At 32.2% G+C, this 15,798-nt stretch overlaps 1 protein-coding gene across 6 annotated transcripts in view; it reads right to left on the bottom strand.

Moving 5' to 3' along the window:
* Positions 1-8,279, bottom strand: part of sona (sol narae metalloprotease) — a 268,095-nt gene extending 259,816 nt beyond the window's left edge. For 2 of the 6 annotated variants that reach the window (XM_075308718.1, XM_075308720.1), the window contains exon 1: positions 6,560-8,278. The gene's annotated coding sequence lies outside the window, so the exon portion shown is untranslated. Of the gene's footprint in view, positions 1-6,559 lie in introns of all 6 variants that reach the window. The other 4 variants (XM_075308721.1, XM_075308722.1, XM_075308717.1 and 1 more) reach the window with 3 other exon arrangements.
* Between the last annotated feature and the right edge of the window lie 7,519 nt (positions 8,280-15,798).

Genomic DNA, 15,798 nt, shown 5'->3' with positions numbered 1-15,798 from the left:
AATTTTATTCCTATAAAAAATGTTGTCAACATTTTATTCCTATAAAAATGTTGTCAAAATTTTATTTCTACAGAAAATTTTGTCAAAATTTTATTTCTATAAAAAAAATTGTCAACATTTTATTTCTATAGAAAATTTTGTAAAAATTTTATTTCAATAGAAAATTTTATCAAAATTTTATTTCTAAAGAAAATTTTTTCAAAATTGTATTTTTATAGAATATGCTATCAAAATTTTATTTTTATAGAAAATTTCGTCAAAATTTTATTTCTATTTATGAATTGCAAAATCTACCAAAACATTAAAAATTCTACCAAATCTACCAAGCAGTAAAAAATCATTTTTGGTAGAACTCTACCGACTGTGGCAACCGTGGTCTCAAGGCTTCTATCTAGCGCCACCATCTGATCGCGAGAGCAACTTCAAAAGAATGGGCCTTCGGGCCAAAAACTGCAACAGTAAGTTAATTTTAGAGTAGTATTGAGGCTTTTGAAGTTCAACTCGGGATAGTTTTTCTGTCGTTCCGCTTTAGTCAGCGAACCTCGAATCAACTATTGCACAACCGTTTAATGTGCTCCGAAGACGTCAAAGAATCCTTATATTTCAAAGGAATGGTTATTTCTGTTCATATTAAAACCTGAAGAATCTCTCTGAAACAAAATCTATTTTCTTTTCTCCAAATAAAAAAAAAAATAGACCAATGAATATATCTTGTTTGGTGCAAAAGATTTTCTGTACACAGAAAAAAATTTCACGAAAATTTTTTTCAATTAAAGTCTTAATTGAGTTTCAAAAAATAAAAATTTAAATGAATCAACAAATTATTTAATGAAAAAAAAATCAATCAAAAATGTTAATAGTATCAATTAACTTGTTAATTGGATGATTTAATTTTTTAATTGGATCAATTAATTTTTTAGTTGACTTTCAATTCATTTTTTTAATTAATAATATCATTTCTGTGATTGAAGACATTTCAATTAAAAAATCAATTAATCAATTAATTTCATGATTGAATTAGTTTTTTTTTTGTGTAAAGAAAGCTAAAAGATAGCATTGGTGGCAGTTCGTTCAGAGTTACTTGCATGAACTGAATAAAGTTCAGTTGGCGTTAGCGCCCCTTTTTTGAGTATATCAGATATGCGATTTGTCTCTTCCGGTTTTTGTAGATGCGATTGTTTTTTTTTTTTAAGAAATTTTCATTAAAAGCAAATGAACTCGAATTTATGACAAACTATTGCCTCTAAAATATTTCATTTTATCCCAAAACAAAAATTTCGTTTGCATCAAATTTCTTTGTTTCAATTTATTTCTTCTTAAAAAAACACCTTACGTTTAATGTGAATCAGGAACATAAATAAATAAATTTTGTATCTGATATTTTTTGCTTGTATTATTATTATTTTTGTTTACAAATTACCAAACTTTTACATTATTAAATGTGCTTGTAATAGCATCATATCAAATTCAACTTTTACCCATAAGAAAACATGTGCTAACTTAAAAGCACCTACATTTTTACTTTATTTTATTTTTTTTTTTTTTACAAACAAATAAAACTACCACAAAAAAAATAAATAAAACAAAATGTTCATAGAAAAAAATCAAAAGCTTAAATGTTTTTTTACTATATATTGCAACACGATATTGCTATTGCAAATAAAAGTAGAAAATAAATTGTAAGACGACGTGCAAAGCTTTTATTTCATATCAAGAAACCACAAGAAAGAAAAACAAATGCAACAAAAAGCGCCAACGATAGACGATAATCATGAAATAAAACTAGAAAACCAAAAGATGTATAAACAACATCAATTTTCGCAAATGCAACAAACTTTAGTGGTATTACAAAATCCTCACACAAACAAGGAATACAAATTGGTGGAAGTAAAAACAAAACCACTCCTCCTAATATCAAAGAGAAATGGATGGAAACTGAATAGACAACACATAGACATGGGAGCTACGTTTACGCTAAAACACTTGTTGTAGTTGAATGACAAACAGGAGACACAAAAATAGGAAAATTAAATTTGCGAAAATTTGTAGGAGAAACCAACTATTTTCCTTATTTTACCTATGAGCATTTAAGGCTGCTTGAATTTCAGACAGGCTTGAGAAACTGCTTTTGGGAAGAAAGTGTTAAAAGAAAAATTCCTTAAACCATTATAAGATATTTCAAATATTTTCCTTTAAATATGGATCGGCTCTAGTAATAATATATTTTGGTAGCATCTAATAATATCATTTCATGTAATACCAAAAATATTGGAATTTTAAAATATTAAAATTGTTACAAGGAAATCAATGTTACAGATAAAGTTACACTCATAAAATTACTTTTCTTTTTCAAAAATTTATTATTGTTGAAATCTTTAAAAGACTGTTTTTAAGAGTAATTATAAGAGAAAAGAATCGTTCTTTAGTACTATTCCAATAAATTCGCACGCAGAGAAGGAAACAAACGTATTTATTAAAGAGGCGATTCTAAGTTGAATTTTAAACAGAATGGGGACTAATTTTTTTTGTAGACATATTTTATTGCCACTTAATGGTGTAGAATTAAAAATTTTAATCCAGAATTTCTTTAAAATAATGAAATCTTAATTAAAAGAAAGTTTATAATATTTGGTTAGAAATTTTTTTTCATTAAAGTTAGGACACACATTTTGAAAATGTGTGTCCCTTCGCTAAAGTTGAATGTCTTTAAACTAAGGCAAATTTTCCTTAAAGTAAAGAAACACATTTTTGATTTAATGAAATCGCCCTGGAATTAACTGAAATATTGAATCTTTAGATTTAAGATAAAAACGCTTCAAATATAGGCAAAGACTTATTTTGAGGATTTAGCATCTTTAGTTTAAAGTTTTTTTGGAATTACGAAAATATTTTTTACTTCGAAGTATCGGTCATAATTTGGATTTTTAAAGTGGCATTTGTTTGTACGTGAATAGCTTTATTCATATACCGGAAAAATAGAATGAAAATTCGATAAATGAGATGTGTATCCTAATATTAATTTTATAGATCCTAGATTTAAAGCCAGATAGGTCGCAAAAAAATGTCCTTATTTTAAAGAAGCCGCATCTTTGGCTCGGAATCAATACCAAAAACCTTAAAGAAATGTCACAATCTTTGGATCCAAGTAAACTTTTTTTGAGTGTAGTAAGAATCAAATAGTCTAGTTTTATATTTTGCGAACTTGCGAAAAAAATTAATTATAGATTTATATAAATTCAGGATTTACAAATTCACATTTTCAATTTCTTTAAAATTTGACTTTCGATATTTTTTCGTTGTAAGTCGATTATTCGATTTTGGTCATCACAAAAAGTCGATTAGTAATTTGTAGTTAACTTCGATTTGGGGTAACGTCAAAGTCGTTTCGTCAATATTGACAAATTCATATAAATTCTATACACTGAAAACACAGTGAACCCCCCAGCAAGAAAACTTTTGGTTAATTTTAGAAAATATTAAATATTTTTAGAAAATTTTTACTAAACAGTATTACAAACGCTAGGATCACAACGATATCACAAAAATAAGTAAATATTTTTCGACAAATTCAAGAAAATTTATTAGACATAAATAATTTTTTTCACTTGTTTGTAGTTTGAAGGAAAACGTGGTATATATTAAATCAAAAAAGATCGATCAAATACGTATATAATTCAGTTTTACAAAATTTTCTATAGACATAAAATTTTGACAAAATTTTCTATAGAAATAAAATTTTAATAAAATTTTCTATAGAAATAAAATTTTAACAAAATTCTCTATAGAAATAAAATTTTAACAAAATTTTCTCTATAAATAAAATGTTGACAAAATTTTCTATACAAATGGTAGATTTTTGGTAGATTATTTTTGGCTCGAGTGGCAACCATGATTATGAACCGAATAAAATTTTAACAAAATTTTCTATAGAAATAAAATTTTGACAAAATTTTCTATAGAAATAAAATTTTGGTAGATTATTTTTGGCTCGAGTGGCAACCATGATTATGAACCGATATGGACCACTCTTTGTGTGATTCGAGATCGGCTATATATAACTAAGACCGATATGGACCAATTTTGGTATGGTTGTTAGCGGCCATATACTAACACCACGTTCCAAATTTGAACCGGATCGGATGAATTTTGCTCCTCCAAGAGGCTCCGGAGGTCAAATCTGGAGAACGGTTTATATGGGGGCTATATATAATTATGGACCGATGTGGACCAATTTTTGCATGGTTGTTAGAGACCATATACCAACACCATGTACCAAATTTCAGCCGGATGGGATGAAATTTGCTTATCTTTGAGGATCCGCAAACCAAATCTGGGGATCGGTTTATATGGGGGCTATATATAATTATGGACCGATGTGGACCAATTTTTGCATGGTTGTTAGAGACCATATACCAATACCATGTACCAAATTTCAGCCGGATCGAATGAAATTTGCTTCTCTTTGAGGATCCGCAAACCAAATCTGGGGATCGGTTTATATGGGGGCGATATATAATTAAGGACCGATGTAGACCAATTTGTGCATGGTTATTAGTGACCATATGCCAACATCGTGTACAAAATTTCAGCCGGATCGGATGAAATTTGCTTCTCTTTGAGGCTCCTCAAGCCAAATCTTGGGATCGGTTTATATGGGGGCTATATATAATTATGGACCGATGTGAACCAATTTTTGCATGGTTATTAGAGACCATATACCAATACCATGTACCAAATTTCAGCCGGATCGAATGAAATTTGCTTATCTTTGAGGATCCGCCAACCAAATCTGGGGATCGGTTTATATGGGGGCTATATATAATTATGGACCGATGTGGACCAATTTTTGCATGGTTGTTAGAGACCATATACCAACACCATGTACCAAATTTCAGCCGGATCGAATGAAATTTGCTTCTCTTTGAGGCTCCGCAAGCCAAATCTGGGGATCGGTTTATATGGGGGCTATATATAATTATGGACCGATGTGGACCAATTTTTGCATGGTTGTTAGAGACCATATACCAATACCATGTACCAAATTTCAGCCGGATCGAATGAAATTTGCTTATCTTTGAGGATCCGCCAACCAAATCTGGGGATCGGTTTATATGGGGGCTATATATAATTATGGACCGATGTGGACCAATTTTTGCATGGTTGTTAGAGACCATATACCAACACCATGTACCAAATTTCAGCCGGATCGAATGAAATTTGCTTCTCTTTGAGGCTCCGCAAGCCAAATCTGGGGATCGGTTTATATGGGGGCTATATATAATTATGGACCGATGTGAACCAATTTTTGCATGGTCATTAAAGACCATATACCAACACCATGTACCAAATTTCAGCAAGATCGGATGAAATTTACTTCTCTTTTAGGCTTCGCAAGCCAAATCTGAGGGTCCCTTTATACGGGGGCTATACGTAAAAGTGGACCGATATGGCCCATTTGCAATACCATCCGACCTACATCAATAACAACTACTTGTGCCAAGTTTCAAGTCCATAGCTTTTTTCGTTCGGAAGTTAGAGTGATTTCAACAGACGGACGGACGGACGGACATGCTTAGATTGACTCAGAATTTCACCACGACCCAGAATATATATACTTTATTGGGTCTTAGAGCAATATTTCGATGTGTTATAAACGGAATGACAAAGTTTATATACCCCCCATCCTATGGTGGAGGGTATAAAAACTACCGAAGATTGCCCATAACGATCTATACATCAATATAGGTCAGACATAAACCAAAATGTGGGGGCACCATTCGTCTACCTTTTGAAGACAGTAGTCTATTTATGGATACAGTCCCTATGCAACCAACATCTCGATTTCGTTTCATGGAATTTTAAACAAAATAGTTTTAAATTTTGAGGCTGGTAAATTTTCGATACCCCAGTATGAACTGGACAAGATGTTATTTTAGCTCTCATCTTATAGACCATATTAATAAAAATCATAAGATTTTATTTCTTTACATATAATCGTAGTTTTCATAGAGTATTTTTTATTTCAATTATTGAAGATTTTCTTCTGCAGAACCCAGTGATTAAAATTTATGGGGGTGTTTAAATAATACTGAAAACTTAGCGACTTTCTTACTTCATATTGCTTATATGTTGCACAATAAATCTTTGTTGAAAGCCATATTTTACTACACCCTGTCGTAAAAAAATTATGTAAAGCTAATAAGCTATTATCATCGTTTTTGGAAATAACCTACCATAATAATTTTTTTTGTAACCTGCTAAAATGAGTTAGTTATTAAATTTTTCGTTACGCTTTTCAACAGAAAAAAAACACAGAGATTCATAAATGCCGCAAAAAAGAAATTTAGAAAAAAATGGGTTTCAACACCATAATAAAATAATCACCTAACTCTTTGCTCTGAAGACAAATGAAAGTAGATAATTTTCTATAAAGGATTATGCAATGAAGTTTACTTTAAGTGATTTTATTTCACCATGAAAAAAAAAAACTTCAAATTTCAAAATTAAAAAATATATAAATATTATTAAAAAAAATTAAGAAAATAAGATTAACACATACCTTTTTGAACGGGGAAAAATATCCACAAGTCAGGCTGATAACGGCAGTTGAAAATTGAAGAAATTTGATTGAATTTATTTAAGGGTCTTTCTTATGAAATTAACCCCGTTTTTATATTTTATTTAGGTAAAATTTGAATATTTTAAGTGATAAAATGTATGCACATTTTGTTTAGTTTACACAATATGAAAAATTACTTTAGTGGCACAACACTTGCGATTTTAATTATTTTCTCGAAAAAACAGAACGCGTTTTAATTTGGGGCTATTTATGGCTAGCCTAGCTGAAGGTCTTTTCTATTATAAAAAAAAAATATTTTATTTTATATCTTTTGTCTTTCTCTTGTTTTCTTTCTTTTTATATGGGTTGGGTGATATTAATTCTGAACGAATGTTTGTTAATTCTGATAACCGTAGCACTGATTACCTTCAGACCATGTTAAGAACTCTCGAACGATTAAACGCGTCCCATACGAAATACAATTATTTAAAAGCATTTACAAAATGAAAACAAAATTTTGCATTTTTTCGGTAATTTTTTGTTTTCTTTGTCAGAATTGTTGTTTTTGTTGTGGTTATTCTTTCTTTGCCATTTACTTGAGAATTTCTGACTTTTACTGAGTGGTCGTTGGCTGGAATCTTACAGCAACATCTCAGTAACTGCGGTCACAGAGTGAATGTTTGCTGCATTGCCTTTACAAGATCACCGAAATTTCAGGCAAAAAAAAAGAAACACAATTTTTAACAACAAAAAATTGAATTTATTTTATTAACTGCCATTCAATATACGCGTGCGTACATATGTGTATGATAATTTATATGTAAAACAAAAACAACAATCAAGCCAACGTAACGTCAACACCAACATCAGCACACTACCTTTTCATATGATGACAATAATAATAATAACAATACACTCGAGAAAAAAAGTCTACACACATAGGGGTTTTTTGCACTGCAGCAAAATAAAAGCACTCACTATGGATTTTTTTCTGGTTGATTTTATTGCAGCATCAGCTGCAGAATTATTTTTACACGTTACAGCATTATCACCGAATTATATTTAAGTTAAATACAAAACCCCAAGAAAATCATATCTCACACAAATACACACTCACAGACAAAAGTGATACAATATATAGGGGTATGGGTATTTTTTTATTAATATTGCTTTTGTTTTTTTTCTGGTCACCAATGAACTTTTGTTTTAATTTAAGATTGTCAAACGCTTCACTTAATTTTTTGTGTCTCCACTCATTAATTTGTGAAATTTGAGTTAATCCAGGACCATTTTAGTCAGTCAGTCATTACTCCCCCGGATGAGTGATTTTTTTTCTCGAAACTGACAACTCACAAAACAAAAAACCTCTGATTTCTGAGTATTTTTTATTCTTCGATGACCACGTCTTAATTATTATTTTTCAATTGTAACCCTTGATATTAATTGGGGATTAGAGATTTTATAATAAATCTCCATATATTTTTTTATGTCTTAAATCTGTGTTTGCAATTTGATTTGGATAAAATCATCATCGATTTATTTTACTAAAAAAAATGTTTCTAAAAAAATCACTCTCAGCAACAGTTGTTTTTTTTTTTTTTGTTAATTTTTCTAAGCCACCGTATTTTCAGATTTTTTCCAATACGTTTTCGTTTCTATCGTAAAGAAGTTAACGCTCTTTTGTGGCCGTCTGGCTTAAGTTATCGGCTCACACTAAAGTCACTGTTGCTTTTGCCATAGCCAACAACCTCTAGACGAAATTTACTCTTTTTTTCGATACTCTAGCCAGCCAAAAGAGCCCAAGCTTCAGTGAGACAACCAGCTTGTCCGTCTGTTAGTTTGTCAAGTCGACGGCCAACCTCTCTAGAAGACAACGGCAATCGCACCATAACACACAGCATAGCTCTTGAATTGTTTTCTTCGTTACCTTTATCTTTTATTGGCCATTTTTGTTGTTGGTTATGAACAAAAACGTTATTTCATTTTTGCTTTAGACCCCAACTATATATTGTACGCTACACTAGGGAATTTAATGAGATCTTTTGTTGATTAGAAAATGATTTTCAAATTTAGAAGTCAAACTCGAAGAAGTCGAAAAGTCATAACTAGCGGACAGGACCTTGTCATTGAACTAAACTAGGACAGCACTTATTGATAAGGGAGACGTTCATAACCAGACGTTCGAGAGATAATATTTTCAAAGAGCTCAGATGATAAATGACAGTCTAAAATTTCTCAATTCATATGCGCTATATCACAATGTCTATCAATATGAACCATCATAAACGAATGTATGCAACCAAATCTCTCTGATGAACGCTGTCCTTTTCAAGCTCAATGGCATTTTTCATTGAAGTTACACTAAAAGAAAGTTTATCCAGTTGTCTGTACTTACACTAAAAAAAATATTGTCGTGAGGTCAAAGATTTCATGTCTTTAAAATACGAATGCAAATTTTGCTTAGCATAGAAGACACATTTCTCTAATATAAAGTTTTTTTACTTGTCCAAAAGTCGATAAACTTTTCAATGAAGTCGTATTGTCCTTATAATTAAGTGATTTCACTTAAAAATTGGTATCATAACATGAAAGAAAAAAGGTTTGGGCTAAAGTCAACTTGACTTTATTAATTCGGAAAAATTTTTTAAATTTAATGAAATTGTCTTTAAATTTGTTGTCTTTTTGCATCTTGACTACAAAGCAAAAAATCGTTCACAAATAGGACATGTTTTTCAACACTTTATTTTAAAAACGTTTTTTACTTGAAACATAGCATAATTTCTACTGGAAGTCGAGTCTTAATTTGGAAAATAAAGTTGTCGTTAACTCGTTTTTAAAGGACTTTGATAGCATATGAAGAAAAAATGCTGAAAAAGCGAAAAATTAAAATTTGCTTCCTAGAAGCAAGTACGCAAAACCCAAATCTAAAAGAGAATTGTGTCTTAAAAGTATCCTTACTTGTATTCTCCGATTCTTTGGCTCGGAATCAATACCAAATTTTTTAAAGTAAAGACAAAATCTTTGGAACCGGGCATGCTTTTCTTTTCAGTGTAAGTTGTTTTGGGATTGAATACGATCCAAACAAGCGGGAAAGTACAAGGTGGTTAATATGTAATGCAACAATGTAAAGCCCCATATTTTACATTGTATAGCTCAAAAGCAACAATTTCGGAAATAACACCAAAGTCTAGAATCAGTTTAGATTTGTTCAGATTATGCCATCATACGCTGCACCAAAGTGGCTCTGCGGTGTTTTGGGCCATTCCCGGCGTAGCGTCGTCTTGAGATGATCGATACTTAGGTATTTTTTAGTGCTAACCTTACAAAATCTCAATCCCACGGATTGAAATACGGAGATTTTAGTAGCCATTGTGCAGGAGAAATGCTGAGTATGATGGAAATGTTTGTCTTCCAGGGTTTCAGTACTATCTTTAGAACATTTTTCCAATTATATATTTTGACCCCATGGTCGATTCTGGTGGCAAATCAACATTTTTACCTGACCTCTTTAGCAGGTAAAACCCGATCATTATGTTTGTTCACAAACTTCTCAATTTAAATGGCTTCTCATTGGAGAAGACGAAATTCTGTAACAGGCCACTTTCGCGTAATCAATTCCTTGGATCATTCCAAAGATTTATTCACATTGCTAGGCTGGAGGGTTCTAAGAATAGCCAAATATAATGCTATCATACTATCTCGCTTGAATTCTATCACGAATAACTGTATTTTTGAATGCAATAGATCAAAATGCTTTTAAGCTTATAAACAATAAAATAGCAGCTATCAAACGAGCGGTTTAAAAATGATAGCATCATGCAGTTGGAGGCAATACATATCTGCGAACCTGGAGTTTTGCGATTAATATTGAATAAAAATTGTGATTGGTGATCTTTTTTGAATATAGATTTTCAGATCAGTATTGAAGAAAGCAGAGTATTGGCATGAATGGCCTTGTTCACAGCTGCCAATAAAATTTTAAGGAAAATGGTCACTTTTTCCCGCAAAAATCGGCATAATTGGCAATTGCATTTTAAAAATTGTCAATCGGGAATCTAAATAATTTTAAAATAAAACATATGTTTTGGTTAAAAACAAACACCATTCAATGTTTGTATTACGCATTCTGAGTAAGTCATAGCCGAAAAGTACGCGAACGCCATTCAGTAACTATTTGAATATTCTAAATGTCAGCTTCTAAACATTAAAAACAATAAAGGCATCCAGATTTTATATCCTAACCCACATAGTGGTTAGGGTATAATAACTGATCGACTCAGAATCACCTGCTGAGTCCATCTATTCGTATTCGTCCGTTCATCGGTCGGTCTGTCTATGTATTCTTCGCAATTATTATGATGAAACTTGGTTCAATGCTTTTTTGGGCACAAGGTCGAACGCTATTGAATTTTGAAACAATCGGATCACATTTAGATATAGCCCCCATATACAGGTTTCGTCCGATTTTAACAAATGGGGTCGTATTGAGCCTATTTACTAACCGGCCGTCTTCAAATTTAATACAAGGTAATTAAGCGCCCTTAAATTAAGCAAAACTTAATCGAAATCGGTTCATATTTCGCACTGAAAAAAATATTGTCGCTAGGTCAAAGATTTCATGTCTTTAAAATACGAATGCAAATTTGCCTTAGCATAGAAGATGCATTTCTCTAATATAAAGTTTTTTCCTTGTCGAAAAGCCGATAAATTTTTCAATGAAGTCGTATTGTCTTTATAATTAAGTGATTTCACTTAAAAATGGGTATCATAACATGAAAGAAAAAATTTTTGGGCTAAGGTAAACTTGACTTCAATAAATCAGAATCTTTTTTTAAATTTAATGAAATTATCTTTAAATTTGTTGTTTTTTGGCATCTTGACTACAAAGCAAAAAATCGGTCTAATATAGGACATGATTTTAAACACTTTATTTTAAAGACGTTATTTACTAGTCGAGTCTTAATTTGGAAAATAAAGTTGTCGTTAATACTTTTTTAAAGGACTTTGATAGCATATGAAGAAAATAAGTTGAAAAAGCGAAAAATTGAAATTTGCTTCCTAGAAGCAAGTACACAAAACCCAAAAAGAGAATTGTGTCTTAAAAGTATCCTTACTTGTATTCTCCGATTCTTTGGCTCGGAATCAATACCAACATTTTTTAAGTAAAGACAACATCTTTGGAACCGGGCATGCTTTTTTTTCAGTTCGAATTCGCTCGATTTTTCCAAATTTGTGAACGAAGTAAATATTGTCATTTTTGGAAACTGCTATTTGTGGAGTCAAAAATCATTGAAATGCTGATAAATCGGCAAAATTGGCATTCCTGGCCTTGTTGTTCGCCAATTCGACAAATTTTTGATGAGAAGAGGCATACCAAGAAACCGCAAATAACATTCAGTAGCAAGACTATAGCATAACTAACATATTTCACGAGATTTTGTGAGGGGGATAAAAAGGTATTTCGAAAGGATTTTCGTTTGATTTTATAGTATGCCAGGTCGAGTTAAAATATTTGCTATAAATATTTTTATAATCTAAAATGCATAAATGAAAATGACAAAAAAATAGAAAAATATAGGTCTTTTTTAATCCCACCCGATAGTAGTGCAAACTATGCAAAACCTCGTAGTGTATTCATAATTCGTTGTGAACAATGTTTTTAAAATTTCTCAATGTACTTTTCGATATTTATTTCAATACTCTACAGAGTTAAGTCATATCCCACACCTCTCACACTTTCCATCCATATCTAGACAACAACAGCTGCAAGCACCTTCATCAAGTCCATCAACACTGCTAACGTCTCGCCATCATCACCATCATCAGCATCATAATCACCATCGTGATGATAATCAGCTCTAGCAAACGTCAAAGAAGTTGCTTTACGGTGCCTACCTTAAAGTCCAGTACATAGCTCTCATTTTCATACAACATACACACACACATACACACTCTCACTCACTATTATAATTCACTCAAGTTTGCCTTTAAAGCTAAAGTTCATTTCAATAGCTTTTTTCTAATTTTCTGTTTAAATCGTACTTTAAGACAATTCAAACAACACAAAGATCAGTCAGAAGCATCAACACACAATCACACAATCTGCTAAAGGCCGCCATTATTTTTGCTGATTTTGTTGTTAGTCATTTTTTTCAGTTTTTCTTATAGTTTCATATTTTCCCTTACACCAAAATTCGCATTGTTGGCTTTAATCGAAAAGCTTTTATTTTCATTGAGTAAGAAATAAGACAAGAAAGAAAAAAAACAGACAAATGCAATAGCATTGCGTGTTTACTTTTGTTTTTCTGTTTTCCTCGTTCTCTTGCATCGAATAGTTTTACGTTTTTAATATGGCCAAATAACAAACATGCTTGGCTTGTAATGAAAGCGAAATTACTTGCAGTTTTATTGTCTTAACTTGAACAGCTGATAACTGCGAGAATACATTGAGAGCATGGATACTCTATCAGTAAAACTACCAATACTGAGAATTAAAAATAGAGATAAGGCTCTCTATTTTTCTAATTCTCCGAATTTGTAAACGGAAGCTTACCACGAAGCTTTATTGTTATAGTGACTACTTAAAGAGAATAGACATACCACATAGAGAGTAATATAAATGTTAACACTAAGCAACAAAATGAAATACATTTCATTTATATATACAAAAGACTTAAGACAGAAACTCAGACCGAAGGAGAATATAAGCATAGGGACAAAATGTAAGATGAAATTGTCTATAATATAATATATCTTTAGTTTTTAATTACAAATATCTATTACCTCCACAGGAAGAAATAACACCAATATTTTCTTATTAACATTTTAATTGAGTATTAAAAAAAATCAATTATAAATTTAATTAATTCAACAACAGTTTTTAATCAAAATAAAAATCATTCAAAAATTAAATGGGATTCTTTAATTGGGTTATGAATTGGATCATGATCATTGCATCATATTTTAATTAGTCCATATCGGTTCATAATTATAAAGGGTGATTTGTTAAGAGCTTGATAACTTTTTTTTAAAAAAAACGCATAAAATTTGCAAAATCTCATCGGTTCTTTATTTGAAACGTTAGATTGGTCCATGACATTTACTTTTTGAAGATAATTTCATTTAAATGTTGACCGCGGCTGCGTCTTAGGTGGTCCATTCGGAAAGTCCAATTTTGGGCAACTTTTTCGAGCATTTCGGCCGGAATAGCCCGAATTTCTTCGGAAATGTTGTCTTCCAAAGCTGGAATAGTTGCTGGCTTATTTCTGTAGACTTTAGACTTGACGTAGCCCCACAAAAAATAGTCTAAAGGCGTCAAATCGCATGATCTTGGTGGCCAACTTACCGGTCCATTTCTTGAGATGAATTGTTCTCCGAAGTTTTCCCTCAAAATGGCCATAGAATCGCGAGCTGTGTGGCATGTAGCGCCATCTTGTTGAAACCACATGTCAACCAAGTTCAGTTCTTCCATTTTTGGCAACAAAAAGTTTGTTAGCATCGAACGATAGCGATCGCCATTCACCGTAACGTTGCGTCCAACAGCATCTTTGAAAAAATACGGTCCAATGATTCCACCAGCGTACAAACCACACCAAACAGTGCATTTTTCGGGATGCATGGGCAGTTCTTGAACGGCTTCTGATTGCTCTTCGCTCCAAATGCGGCAATTTTGCTTATTTACGTAGCCATTCAACCAGAAATGAGCCTCATCGCTGAACAAAATTTGTCGATAAAAAAGCGGATTTTCTGCCACTGATTTTGGTAATAAAATTCAATGATTTGCAAGCGTTGCTCGTTAGTAAGTCTATTCATGATGAAATGTCAAAGCATACTGAGCATCTTTCTCTTTGACACCATGTCTGAAATCCCACGTGATCTGTCAAATACTAATGCATGAAAATCCTAACCTCAAAAGAATCACCCTTTATATAGCCCCGATATAAATCGATCCACAGATTTGAACTCTGAAACCTCTTGGAGGAGCAAAATTCATCCGATCTGGCTGAAATTTGGTACGTAATGTACTATATGGTCTCTAATAACCATGTAGGTATTGTTCCATATCAGTTCATAATTATATACAGCCCCCATATAAGCCGCTCCCCACATTTGACGTCCGGAACCTCTTGAAGGAGCAAAATTCATCCGATTCGGTTGAAATTTGGTACATTGCGCTAGTACGAGTATATGGCCGCTAACATCCATGCCAAAATGTAAAAATTTTATTTCTATAGAAAAGTTTGTCAAAATTTTATTTCTATAGAAAATTTTTTCAAACTGAATTATATAAGTATTTAATCGGCCTTTTTTATACCCTCCACCATAGGATGGGGGTATATTTATTAACTTTGACATTCCGTTTGTAACACATCGAAATATTCCTCTAAGACCCCATAAAGTATATATATTCTGGGTCGTGGTGAAATTCAGAGTCGATCTAAGCCTGTCCGTCCATCCGCTTGTTGAAATCACGCTAACTTCCGAAAGAAACAAGCTATCGACTTGAAACTTGGCACAAGTAGTTGTTATTGATGTAGGTCAGATGGTATTGCAAATGGGCTATATCGGACCACTTTTACGTATAGCCCCCATATAAACCGACGCTCAGATTTGGCTTGCGGAGCCTCTTGGAGGAGCAACGTTCATCCGATCCGGTTGAAATTTGGTACATCTCACAACCATGCAAAAATTGGTGCACGTTGGTTATTATATATAGCCCCCATATAAACCGATCCCCAGATTTGGCTTGCGGAGCCTCTAAAAGAAGCAAATTTCATCCGATCCGGCTGAAATTTGGTACATAGTGTAAGTATATGGTCTCTAACGGCTATGCAAAAATTGGTCCACATCGGTCCATAATTATATATAGCCCCATGTAAACCGATCCCCAGATTTGGCTCTAAGAAAAGCAAATTTCATCCGATCCGGCTGAAATTTGGTACGTGGTGTTAGTATATGGTCTCTAAAAACCATGCAAAAAATTGGTCCATACCGGTCTTTATTATATGTAACCCCCATTTAAACCGATCTCCAGATTTGACCTCCGGAGCTATGGGAGGAGCAAAATTCATTTGGTACATTGCGCTAGTATATGGCAGCTAACAACCATGCCAAAATTGGTCCATATCGATCTATAGTTATATATATAGGCGATCCCCAAAATAATCTACCAAAATTTTATTTCTATAGAAAATTTTATCAAAATTTTATTACTATAGAAAATTTTATCAAAATTTTAT

The sequence above is a fragment of the Haematobia irritans genome, chromosome 5 (genome assembly GCF_050003625.1).
Source record: "Haematobia irritans isolate KBUSLIRL chromosome 5, ASM5000362v1, whole genome shotgun sequence".
Lineage (NCBI taxonomy): Eukaryota > Metazoa > Arthropoda > Insecta > Diptera > Muscidae > Haematobia > Haematobia irritans.
This window is presented reverse-complemented; position numbering and strand designations above follow the sequence as displayed.